The sequence below is a fragment of the Nomascus leucogenys genome, chromosome 4 (genome assembly GCF_006542625.1).
Source record: "Nomascus leucogenys isolate Asia chromosome 4, Asia_NLE_v1, whole genome shotgun sequence".
NCBI lineage: Eukaryota > Metazoa > Chordata > Mammalia > Primates > Hylobatidae > Nomascus > Nomascus leucogenys.
Genome location: NC_044384.1, coordinates 74,049,694 through 74,062,358, shown reverse-complemented (window position 1 = coordinate 74,062,358; position 12,665 = coordinate 74,049,694).

Here is a 12,665-nt window from a genome sequence, read left to right as displayed (position 1 = left end):
GGCAGCCGCGCCCAACCTGGCCAAACAGAAAGCCCATATTCACACACCCCAGAAAAAGCCGAACAAAGTGTCTCTTGGAGAAGGCCAGACTCTCGACCCACGTGGGATCTGTTCCTGCCCGTGGCGGGCAGAGCACTGGCACAGATGCTTGTGGGATGCTGTCTGTGATCACACTCAGAAAAAATCAAGTGGTTAACCAGAGGGAAAGGATTCTGAGACCTGCCAGGATGGTGGGTTTTTGTGTTTTTTTAAGATTACGCCTAAGGTTTGTAGTTTGGACAGGCAAAGTAAACAATGACAACAGCAGCAGCAACAAAACAGAAACAAAGAACAATTTACTGATTTTTTTAAAAGACTTTTGTTAAAAGAAAGCTCCACAGTGGCCTGGAAGTAGCCCCCACTGCCTCCCCGGCTAGGGGCAGACTGTGTCGCGCCTACGAAGCTGGCATAAAGAAAGCAAACTCCAGCAGAAGTGCAGGCAATACAGGAGGTTTCTGCTTTCCCATCTTTGTCTCCCTCTCAGCTTTTAGAAGGACTGGTGAAAGGGATGGCAAGGGAAGGATTTGAACCAGCAGAAAGCAACTGTATTTAGATCATGGCAAACTGAACTACTTACTTCTCTCCCGCCCTCCCACCTGCCCAGGGCCTCGGCCTGGAATACAAGGCGGAGCACAAGACCCACGGGCCCCGCACGTACCTGAAAGAAACCCGGCGGGATGGGGCCTCCCGGTATCCCATCGTTGGGGGGAATGTTGCCAAGCACGGGGCTCCGGGCAGCTGCTGCACTCTGTGGAGACAACAAGGCAGAGTGTTAGTGGCCAAACCCACAACCAGAGACACAGAGTTCTGATTGCTGGCCTTGGCTCTCCCTGTCTGTCCACGTTCCCCGTGGACCTTCCTCACAGGCCACTTTCTACTTAAAGCCCTCCAAGCATCCCAGGGAAGTGTCATGTTCCTACTGACTGGACACAAGTAGGGCTTATACACTCAGACCTGGACTCAATTCCCAGGTGTGGCCCCCACTGAGCAAGCAACGAATTCTGAGGCTCTTTTTCCTCATCTCTAAAATGGGAGGGCCGGGCTTGGTGGCTCACATCTAAAATCCCAGCACTTTGGGAGGTTGAGGCTGGAGAATCGCTTGAGCCGAGGAGTTTGAGACCATCCCGGGCAACATCGGGAGACCCCGTCTCTACAAAAAATAAAAAATTAGCTGGGCGCGGTGGCATACACCTGTAGTTCCACTTACTCGGGAGGTTGAGGTCGGAGGATTGCTTGAGCCCAAAAGGTTCAGCCCTATCTCAAGTAATAATAATAATAATAATAATAATAATAATAATAATAATAATAATAAAATGGGGGAGCAATGTCCACCATTCGGGGAGGCTGCAAGGGCAGCCTGAGACAAAGTACCAAAGGTACCTCCTGCAGTGCAAAGCAGGGGTGCATGGCCAATGTGCAGTGGCTGCTCCTGGTATTATATGGCCCTGGGCCGTGTCTGCCCAGCTACTCTGAGAAGCTCTTGGCAGGCGAGTGATTTATAAATTTCTGTGCCCTCTGCAAGTGGCTGGCATGTCATATAGAGCAAAAGATCAATAAATATCCATGACTCAATGAATAAAGGGACAGACCAACTGAGAAACACTGCTGGAGAGGGTGACAGAGGGCAGAGCGTGTTCTTGGCCCTGCAGGGTCCTAGGTGTCTCATGAGAGAGGGGGGCCTCACGAAGTGGGGGGACCATCATTCCTTTTCTCTTTAAACGCAGCTGTTCTGGCATTTGCCTGGTATATCTGCCTCAACAAATGCCTTCCAGGGGTGAGCAGACATTGCTCTCCCCAGCCTGGCCTCCTTCCAAAGGATCTGTGTGTAACCTATTCAGGTGGTCGGCATGTCTGTGCCTGGCCCCGTGCTCACACAGGCGGGGATGAGGCTGAGACATCTGGGCCCAAGCCCTGAGGAAGCCACAGGTCTGACAGTCCTACCTGGAACTGGGCCCTGCTCCTTCCCACTGATTCTAGGCCTCCAGGGGCTCCTCCTACAGGAAGGCCACCTCTAACCTTGGTGGTCCCCAAAGCCCACCATGACTGAGAAAGTGAAATTTGGTCATCAATCATCTCCCAGGGTTCTGACTGATTCTCTGGAAGAGGAGTGAGCCCCTTGGGGTCAGGAAACAAAACACCTCTTTTCCTCTTAGAAACACAGCCTCCCATCACCACCTTCAAGAAGCCACTCTTTTTCCTTTCATTGGCGGTAAAGTAGGAACCAGAGGCCGGGCGTGGTGGCTCATGCCTGTAATCCCAACACTCTGGGAGGCCAAGGTGGGTGGATCACCTGAGGTCAGGAGTTTGAGACCAGCCTGGCCAAAATGGCAAAACCCCATCTCTACTAAAAATACAAAAATTAGCTGGACGTGGTGGTGGGCACCTGCAATCCCAGCTACTTGGGAGACTGAGGCAGGAGAATTCGCTTGAACTCAGGAGGCGGAGGTTGCAGTGAGCCAAGATTGCACCATTGCACTCCAACCTGGATGACAAAAGCAAAACTCCCCATCTCAAAAAAAAAAAAAGGAACTAGAACCTCTAACTTCCAACTTTGATGAAAGGAAGTGAGGTAATGTGCAAATCCCACTAATATACTGCATGGAACAAAATGAACAAACAGACCTGGAATCAAATGCACCTGGTTTTCAGCACTGTCACCTCTACTAGTAAGTGGGATGACTGCGGGCAAGCCACTCAGACTTTTTGAATTTGCTTCACGTAAAAAACGAGATAGATGTTGTCCCACCTCCTCACCAGGGTTGTGGGGAATAAAGTGACAGAATGGGCTGTTTTGTAAGCTGGAACAGCTCTGTGAATCTAGAAACAAAGAAGTACAGGGCATACAGTGGGTGTTGAGCAGACCCCAGGTGAAGAGAATGGGCAAGCCACATGTTACTTTTCAAAATGATTCTGCCTACAGAAAAATAGCCCTCTCTGTAAGAGCTATCCTGCCAACCATGTGTACAAGTTTCAAGCATCTCCAAAAATTAGGATTGTAGATCTCCCCATCCCCCAGGTCTGAGGTCACAGGCCCCTGCCTTGCCCCTGCCTCACCCCTGCCCGGCACTGTCTGAGATGGGGCCTCGTGAGGGAATCACCAGCTTATCCATTAGCTGCATTACTGTTGGCTGCATTACTGTTTCTCTGTGGTCAGTGGTTCTGTGAAAATGGCAACTTTTTATGATTAACAGCCAACAATTACTCCTCAGCAACAAGAGCAAAAAACATTTTTTTTAAATGGGGTAAGGTAAACATCCATCTACATTTTCTTCAGGTTCTTTCAGAGACTGGTGTTACATTTAACAGTTTCATTCTTCTTATGTACCATTATTTAATCAGTTTTTTTTGTTTTTTTTTTTAGGGGCGAGTTCTCACTACGTTGCCCAGGCAGGCTGGTTTCATGTAATCCTCCCACCTCAGTTTCCCAAAGTGTTGGAATTACAGGCATAAGCCACCACACCCAGCCTATTGATCAATGAAATAACAGGCATTAAATCTCAGTGTCTGCTAATCTGGCAGTTAGTATCCCTTTGGTCTTTGGTATTCTGAGTTACCTCTTAGGTCATTTCCTTTTGAAATGGTTTGCATTGGCCACTTGTAGATCTAATTTTATGGCAAATCATTCATGTCCTTTGCTATTTGGGTATTCGACTTATTAATATATTGAGGATCTAGAATAAGGGTGTTATAATTTTTTTAAAAAAATTAAAAATTATTATTATTATAATTAGAGACCTGGTCCCCAGGCTGGAGTGCAGTGGCCTAATCATGGCTTACTATGGCCCCAAACTCCTAGGCTTAAGGGATCCTCCTGCCTCAGCCTCTCAGGTAGCTGGGAATACATGTGCACACCACCATACCCAGCTAATTTTTAAAATTTTTTGTAGAGATGAGGTCTCACTATGTTGCCCAGGCTGGTCTTGAACTCCTGCCCTCAAGCAATCCTGCCACCTCAGCCCCCAAAAGTGCTGTCATTACAAGTGTGAACCATCGTGTCTGGCTTAAAAAAAAAAATTAAATGAAAACTTGAACCTATGAGTACTTTGTTGCCTTATTTATGAGGCTCCTTCACTCTAAGATGTCGTTTTCCTATGAGATCAGGAGTGAGTCAATGGTTCTAGGAACTGGAGGTAGTGGATGGTCCACAGTTCTTTGAATGCAATGGCCAGGGTCACCATGGTTCTAGTAAAGGCATGGTGTAATTCTCTGAAATGTGGGGTGGAAGATGGAGTTATGCTGTTCTCCAATGAAGGAGGACAAAAAACCAAGACTATGTTAGCAGTGACTAAGGGGCAGGAAGCTGAGGAGACGCCTTTATCATTTAAAGCTTCTCAAGCAGCAAAACTAAGTCATCCTGCAGTGCTTAAATTTGTGCCTTGAATTTTGATAGTTATTGCTGTTCCCCTTTGATTATGAAGCAAACATGTGCTCATAACAAAAAACTTTAAAAAGGGCAGAAAAGTGTGAAGAAGAAAACGAAAAGTAGCAACTAGTGTTATAGGGCAACAAAAGAGTTAAGAGGTTGGGAAAGGCTCAGAAATAACTTGCTCACAAAATCCAAACCAAGGTACCCTCCCCCCAACCACATCTATGAACATTACACTGAATCCCTGCACCAACCCTCCTGCAGCTCAAGGCAGCAGGGGCTGTTTCTCCTGTCTCTGAGACCCAGCAAAATGTGAGGCATATAGCAGGTGTATTAGCAGGATCTAGAATAAGGGTAATTTATACTTAAAAAAAAAACTTAAAAATTATTATTATTATAATTAAAGACCTGGTCCCCAGGCTGGAGTGCAGTGGCCCGATCATAATTACTACGTGTATTATTTAGAGACCTGCTCAAAGCTGACCGTCCAGAGCCAGGCCTTTCCAGACTGCTAGGAATCGGCCTCCCTCTATGGTTTCCAACTTTGAGCTGGAGCTCCATTAAGGCACTCAGCAAAGCATCTCATGAGTTTTCTCTAACAACACAAAACCAAAACCCCTGAAAACCCCCGTTATTCACTGAGGCCTACAGCATGCCAGGGCTGCGGTGGGTGCACGGGCTGGAAGTCCCCCATGGAAGAAGAAAGAAAAGAACATTGGATTGAGAAGCTAGAGATCTCCTAGCTGGGAGCCCAAGGACAGGCCTCTTTCTTGTTCTGGGACTCAGTTTCCCCATGTATCCAATGACAGGGTTAGAGGAGATGACCACTAAGGCTCTTCTTCCAAGCTGCTCTCCCCAGCTAAGTCTACACACCAAGGGGGGCTAGGACTGGAAACAGCAGCTCTTACATGAACAGGACAGCAAGCCTCTTTCCAGAGCACCTGGGTTTTAACTCTTCTATGTTCATTATAGGCCATTTTGTGATCAAAGATTAAACACTACCCAGAGACCTGTTATCTGAGCCCACAGATAACAGTGGCTGACATTTGGGTTCTAACCGCCCAGGCCTTCATCACCAATGCTTATCCACTTTTTGGACTCAGGAAAGCCGACTCATACCACCCATGCAGTTTGGTAACTTGCACTTTAAAAAACAACAACAAAAACAACAAATAAAGCTAATTTAAAATTCTTTTCTAAACAGCAAACAGGCCTTAAACAAGGTGATATAGCCCATTCCAGCCAGCTGCCTCCTCTAAACCTACAGTCAACTTGAAAAGCCCGAGGTGCTTTCCCAGAGCACTGCCTGAAATTTGCCGTTCACAGCCAGGGAGACTTGTGAGAAGGACGGATCCCACAGCCCCCTCTCTAAAGAGTAGGGTTTCTTGATGATCCCAGGATGGGTACACAGCCATGGGGCTCAGGGACTGCCCCTGCCTCCGCCCCATCCATGCTCCAATGGGACAGACACATGCCACTGCAACCAGAGATCCCCCACAATCCCACTCCGTAAGGACACCTGAAAACCTCAGCACCGCCCCGCAATCCCACTCCGTAAGGACACCTGAAAACCTCAGCACCAGCCTCGCAATCCCACTCAGTAAGGACACCTGAAAACCTCAGCACCAGCCCCGCAATCCCACTCTGTAAGGACACCTGAAAACCTCAGCACCAGTCCCACTCTAGGAGATGGATATTCCCCCTCTAACCTCCAGGGTGGAGAAGCAGGGTTCAAACCTGGGGCCTCAGAGAGGTGCTTCCAAGAGAAAGCACCTTGGAAGCCAGGCTGAGGAATGGAACTTTCTGCTCTGGGCAATGGCCAGGGGAGGGGAGGACATCTACTGCCCCACCTCGCCCTGTGCCAGGCATACTCATGCTTGCTCAACAAATCCCAATACCACCAGAGTACCCCAAACTCCAGGAGCAAGTGGATTTGACAAGTCCCCACAATCCCAGAGGCCTCTCATCCCACCCTGAGAGAGAAGTATCTCAGAGTAGGCAACAGTGTTCATGCTTTTCCTTCAAGAAGCAATGGTCCAGGGGCATTCCCTGCAAGATACTATCTTCTGGCCTCATTTCAAGAACCCCAGCTATCCTGGCTCACAAACTAGCCTGAGACCCCCGCTCCAACCCTCTCGTTAAAATTAGTTCTAGGCACATGAAGCTCCTGGAAAACTGAATAAAAACAAATGCCCAGAAGGAAATGTGGGACTCCTGCCAGGTCGGCCAACCCCTCCTGACTGCTTTACAAGGCTGCAAAATGGTACTTTGTTCTGCAAATCCCCTCCCCTCCTTCCCCTGCCCTAATACTCAGACCTTGGCATGTAGCAGCTTGGGGCCACATGCAGAACCGCATGTGCAGATGACTTCCTTGACTGAAACTCAACACAGGCTGCATGGCCCAGGGCCCAAAACACCAGGGGTTGGGAGGTGTGTACTGAGGGTGGAGCCATGTGCTCAAAGCTGGGAAATGGAGGTCACTTAGGGGAGCTTGGGGCACTCCTGTGATGACTACATTCAGAGGGCAAGTGAGACAGGAAGCCTCCAAGTGACGCCTGTCTGGTGGCCTGGGAAAGGACAGAGGGAGGGATGCTGGCACTGGTTTCAGCAAGACAGGGGCTTCTGTGCAAACTATAGAGTAACCCAAGTCCCTCTGGGGCCAGGTTTCCCAGAGGGAATTTCAGCAGCATCAACAAACTAAAGATACAAATCAGGAATGGAGGCGACCGGGGGAATGTCATCACCCAGATGGAAAGGCCAAGACGGACAGAACTGGGGTTCAAAGAAGGGAAGGGGACAGGAAGAGGATTCCTGGTTTCATATGCAGACCACAGAACAGAATCAGTTTTGGAGAACAGGGGCTCTAATTGTGCAGATTGGAGAAAACAGAGCTGTTGCTACATGAAGAGGCAGAACCAGCTGACGTTAAAAATAGGTTTGGATGACACACAGGAGTGACATGAGATCCCTGCCTTCGAATAGTCAGGAGGCCATCGTGTGGGAGGAGGGAAGGACGTGCCTCCCTGCACCAGTGGATGGCCCTGGGTCCAAGAGTAGATGCCCCGAGCTACAAAAAGCTTCTTGGCTGCCTCAGGAGGGGGCAGGCTGTGATAATTTGGGGTCGCTCCCAGTGGAGACATGGCACAAACCATATTAAAAAAGGATTGCCATAGGACCCACCACCGCCTGGGCCTGGGGATTATTAAGACAGAAGAGTCCTGCACTGAGGGTCCCAGGATCAGGATTCCAGCTCTGGCTGCAAACCACCTACTGTGTGATCTGATCATGCCTTCCTGTCCCGGGCCCTGGGCTCCACACAAGGCAGCTGAGCTCCTGCTGCTCCAGTGACACTGTGGATGTCAAAGGAGCTCTTCAGCAAGCGACCTGAAAAGGGCCACGTACAGACAACAAAAGCCTCAACCTGTCACGGCCAGGCCATCAGACCCAAATGAGGGTGGTGCTGATACCTGAGCTTATTTTACTAAGTCTCAGCTCATGTCTGCCACCTGGGTATGACCCTGGAATGCAAGAAGGGCTGGAGAAGGGACGGCCTTTTCATTTTGATCCCGTACACCAGTGGGGGTGTGGAGGGGTAGTATTTATTCCCCAACATCGCTGGGAAGGTGTCATTTCTGTTTTCCTTGTAAGGAAATTGAGGCACAGAGAGTTGTACTATCTCAAGGTCAGGCAGCTAAGTGGCTCTAATGTTAGTCCTTCTGTGCCTCCACCTTTTATCTTGGGTTCAAAAAACAAAACCGCAGTCCACTCTGGGAGGCCGAGGTGGGCGGATCACGAGGTCAGGAGATCGCGACCATCCTGGCTAACATGTGAAACCACGTCTCTACTAAAAATACCAAAAAAAATTAGCTGGGTGTGGTGGCAGGTGCCTGTAGTCCCAGCTACTCAGGAGGCTGAGGCAGGAGACTGGCGTGAACCCGGGAGGTGGAGCTTGCAGTGAGCCAAGATCAGTGGCACTGCACTCCAGCCTGGGCGACAGAGCTAGAGACTCTGTCTCAAAAAAAAAAAAAAAAAAAAAAAAATACACACACACACAGTCATGTCCCACCCACCCCTGTAGTTCCCAGGAAAAGTTCTGTGTGCTTTGACTCTTTCTTATGAAAGGAAATAGCCGGCACTTCATTAAACACATGAGAAAGGCACAATCCATTCCCGTGTTTGAGACAGTCTATATGTTTTGTGCTTCCCCAAGTAGGCTGACCTTCTAGCTCTGCTCTTTCTGACAAATACTTCAGTGTGTTGGCATTCACCAAGGGGTGCGTGTGTGTATGTGTGTGCACGCACATGTGTGTCAAGGAATGCAAGATCCCACCAAAGAGTCTGTTGGATCTAACTGGCAAATTATCCTGGGAGAAGAAGGAGAAACAAGTTTGGGGGTGGCGGGGGGCAGTAAAAAGGTTATAAGTGCTTTTTACACATCGGATGCATCAGCAAACACTCACTTCTGGGGCCATCCAGACTGCGCTGTGCTCACCAGAGCAGATGACAGGTTGCGGGTCTGCCCCGCAGGTCAGGAGGTTGCAAGGAGTTGTGGTGACAGAGAACTGAGGGACAGGGAAGGTGCTCTGGGCAGGCTCTGTAAGCGGGGATTACGGGGATCAGGGAGGCTTTGTGGAAGAGATGGTACTTGAGCCGGGGACTTAAAGGACGGCAGGACTCAAGGATGCGGGAGGTGATACAGGGGTGAGAAATTATGCTGTCATTTTAACCCTCCCTGGGCACAGGGCCTCCTGACAGCCTCTCCTTAGAGAGCAAATCCCTCTAGGACACCATCCCCCCTCACCATCTCCAGGGTAGGGGGTGAGTGTGGGGCTTGTTCACTTTCCCTCCCCCAGAATGGGGGGGTCCCCCTCAGGAGAGGAGCCAGCCACCTAGTCAGAGAAGGCTCACTGTCCCCAGGCGGTCCCTTGTGACCCAGCTCATGGTGTGGCTCATCCTGTCTCTTTCCCTCCATTCTCCCAACAATCCACAGTCACTACCAGAACACAGAGGCTCTGAGGAGTAAAGGGACTTGTCCAAGTTCACATGGCTGGAAATGGGCAGAACCAGAAGTCAAGCCCAGATCTGCTAAAACCACAGCCCCAGCTCTTGGCCATACCTCAGCTTCTCTGATCCAAGTTTCAGAATCGACACTTAAAAGTGGTCACCTGGAAACAGGTCAGGGCCCAGTCCTTGCATTCACCAGGGGCCAAGTCCTCGGGCACCTCACTTTACCTTCTGCGCCCCTCATCATTTGCTAAGGAAGGGAGTCCCCTACCCTCTGTGGGGGGCATAGGGAACTTAAACATGACGCTTAGGTAAGGTGCCCAGCCAGACTCAGCCAAAGTAAGGGTTCAGCAACCGGCAGCCCAGAGCCAGAGACACAGCTCCAGGCAAAGGACCATGTGCTGATGTCCTAAGATTCCCTGACCACAGCAGACTGGGGATGGGGAGACAAAAAGGGGCTGAAAGCTGTGGAAAGACTAGGTCTTCCGATGGACAGAAAAGCTGGTCTTCTGAGAAGGGGCCTCTCTCTTCTTAGTGGCCACCTTAGAAAAATACTATTTCTTTTTTTAAAAATGAAAGAAAGGTACTTCAGTCAGAACATTTCCCAAAACAAATGAGGAAGTGAATTCTCTGGGCTGAGAAGTCTGAGGCCACCATACTGCCGGGCCCTGCCCATTCATCCCAGGAAGCACCCAACTTCTTCTGGGGACTAGATCAAAGGTCACTGTTTGGTAAGAGGTGGAGCCCCATGTATTTAATACTTAGTACCTGGTGAGAGAGTGGATCCTGCACCCTCCTCCATGGGCAGATACCTCCCAGCTGGGCCACATGGCACAGGGCACAGGTCCCAGGCATGTGCATGCAAGACAAGGAGGGTTAAGGGCTAGAGGTACCCCCGGATGAACACTGCAGAGTGGATCAACAGCTCAGTATTTGTACAACGTTGATTTTCTTCTTAAAGAGAAATGAGCTTCAGGCCCTAGTTTACACCATTAGCAAAACACACACACACCCACACACACACACACATTTCCCACTGTCTTAAAGGAGCCACTTACAACCACAAACATGTCATAGTAGGCCAGTGACAGCTCCTTAACAATAACACCGGCAGTTGCTTCTGCAAAGTGGAAAATTCCCTGGTGTGGACCCGCGCACATGCTCAGTTCCAGTGACAACTTAATCCTGCCGGGACCGAGGTGTGCAGAGAACAGAAAACCACCTGCTTCTAGAAACATTTTTTTTTAAGTTTAAAATAAATCATTAAAGGCAGGGCCCTCAGAACATCTTTCAAGGATGGGAGCCCACTCTCTCCTCAGTGAGCATCAAATTTAGTGGGGACCAAGTCACTTTCCCTCACAACCTCCTCTGCTGTGACAAGACAAAATGTACAGTCTGACAAGTTCACCCAGGTCCCCCAATGCCAGGGAAGGGGTGCATAATTCAAACCCAACACCATCTCTTCTGTGTAAATGAACAGCCGGGAGTCCTTGAGCTCCTTGGGCCAGGAGGGAAGGCAGTGAGCAGCGGGCCACCGTGGTCTGCACAGACGTCCCAGCGCACAGTTGCCACGTGGGCTCGGCGCTGAGCAGATGCTGTCTAAGCCTTTACAGCATGCACTAATTGCACTAATTTAGCTAACAGTCTCTGTTTCGTCCCCCACCCTGAGTCAACCAGCGTCCTTTCCCGAGGCCACCCATAGCCTGTCTCACAGGAGCACCAGATTTCATTTCCAGTAGGTCTGCATACTACCATTAACCAGAACAGCAAGGAGAAAGAAGGTGGAGAAGGTGGTCACCACATTTGTATTTATAGCCTGCAAGTATTCATTCTTGAAGAAAATCCTAATCTGAATTTATATTACCTTTCTGAGAAGTTCAATAGCACTGCATAAAATTGATGTTTGCGTGTATGCATCACCGTGCTATTAGCCATGACAATCTGAAAGATGACTGCTGTGATGGTTGAGTGATGAATGGCTAAGTCATCTTTTAGATAGTCATGCCTAATAGCTAATAGCCACCAGATGTCTATGATGATAAGTACAAGGTAGCCAGCCTCCAAGATGGCCTTTGCCCATCCCTACCACTAGGTATTCAAACCCTTTTGTAGTACCTTCTTATATTGTACTAGGATTGGTCTATGTAATCAATAGAATATGGCAGAAGTGACGGTATGGCACTTCTGAGATTAGGTTATTAAAAACACTGTAGCTTTACGCTTGGTTGCTGTCTCTCTTTCTCTTTCTCCCCTCACTCTGGGGGAAGTTGATTGCCATGGCATGAAGACACATCATGGAAAGGTCCACATGGCAAGGAACTGAGGTCTGCAGCGAATAGCTAGTGAGGAACTGGAACCTGCCAACAACCACGTGAGTGAGCTTAGAAATAAATTTTCCAGGCCAGGCACAGTGGCTCGCTCCTGTAATCCCAGCACTTGGGAGGCCGAGGCGGATGGATCACTTGAGCCCAGGAGTTTGAGACCAGCCTGGGCAACATAGCAAAACCCTATCGTACAAAAAATACAAAAACATTAGCTGGGCATGGTGGTGTGTCAGCTACTCAGGAGGCTGAGGTGGGAGGATTGCTTGAGCCTGGGAGGAAGAGGTTGCAGTGAGTGGAGATTGCAACCACTGCACTCCAGCCTGGGCAACAAAGTGAGACCCTGTCTCAAAAAAAAAAAAAGAAAAGAAAGAAAAGAAAAGAAGAAGAAAGAAAGAGAAAGAAAAGGAAGGAAGGAAGGAAGAAAGAAAGAAAGAAAGAAAGAAAGAAAGAAAGAAAGAAAGAAAGAAAGAAAGATTTTTTTTTCATATGCCAGTTGAGCTTTCATATGATGACAGCACCGGTTGATACATTACTTACAACCTTGTGAGAGACCTTGAGCCAGAACCACCCAGCTAAGCTGCTCTAAGATTTCTAACCCTCAAAAACTGAGTCTATCTTTTAATAAGAGAACTAAACTTTTTTTTCCCATTACCATAAAAAGCCTACTTAGGACACAAAGACAAAAAGAAAAATTTGTCCTTTTACATCACACATCTGTGGAGAAAAACAAGAGGCCTTTTCTTGATGGAAGCCCAAGTGAGGAAGAATAAGCATTCTCAAATTTAGGTGAGAGCCTCTGGCCTGGGGCTGCTTCATCTCTTGGCCTATGTGCCACACAAAAAGAAGGGTCAACCTTGGCATGGCAATGGGTGACTTTCATGGCTTTAGTGCATTTTCATCTCCCAAAGTGAGCAAAAAGGACCAATGCTTCC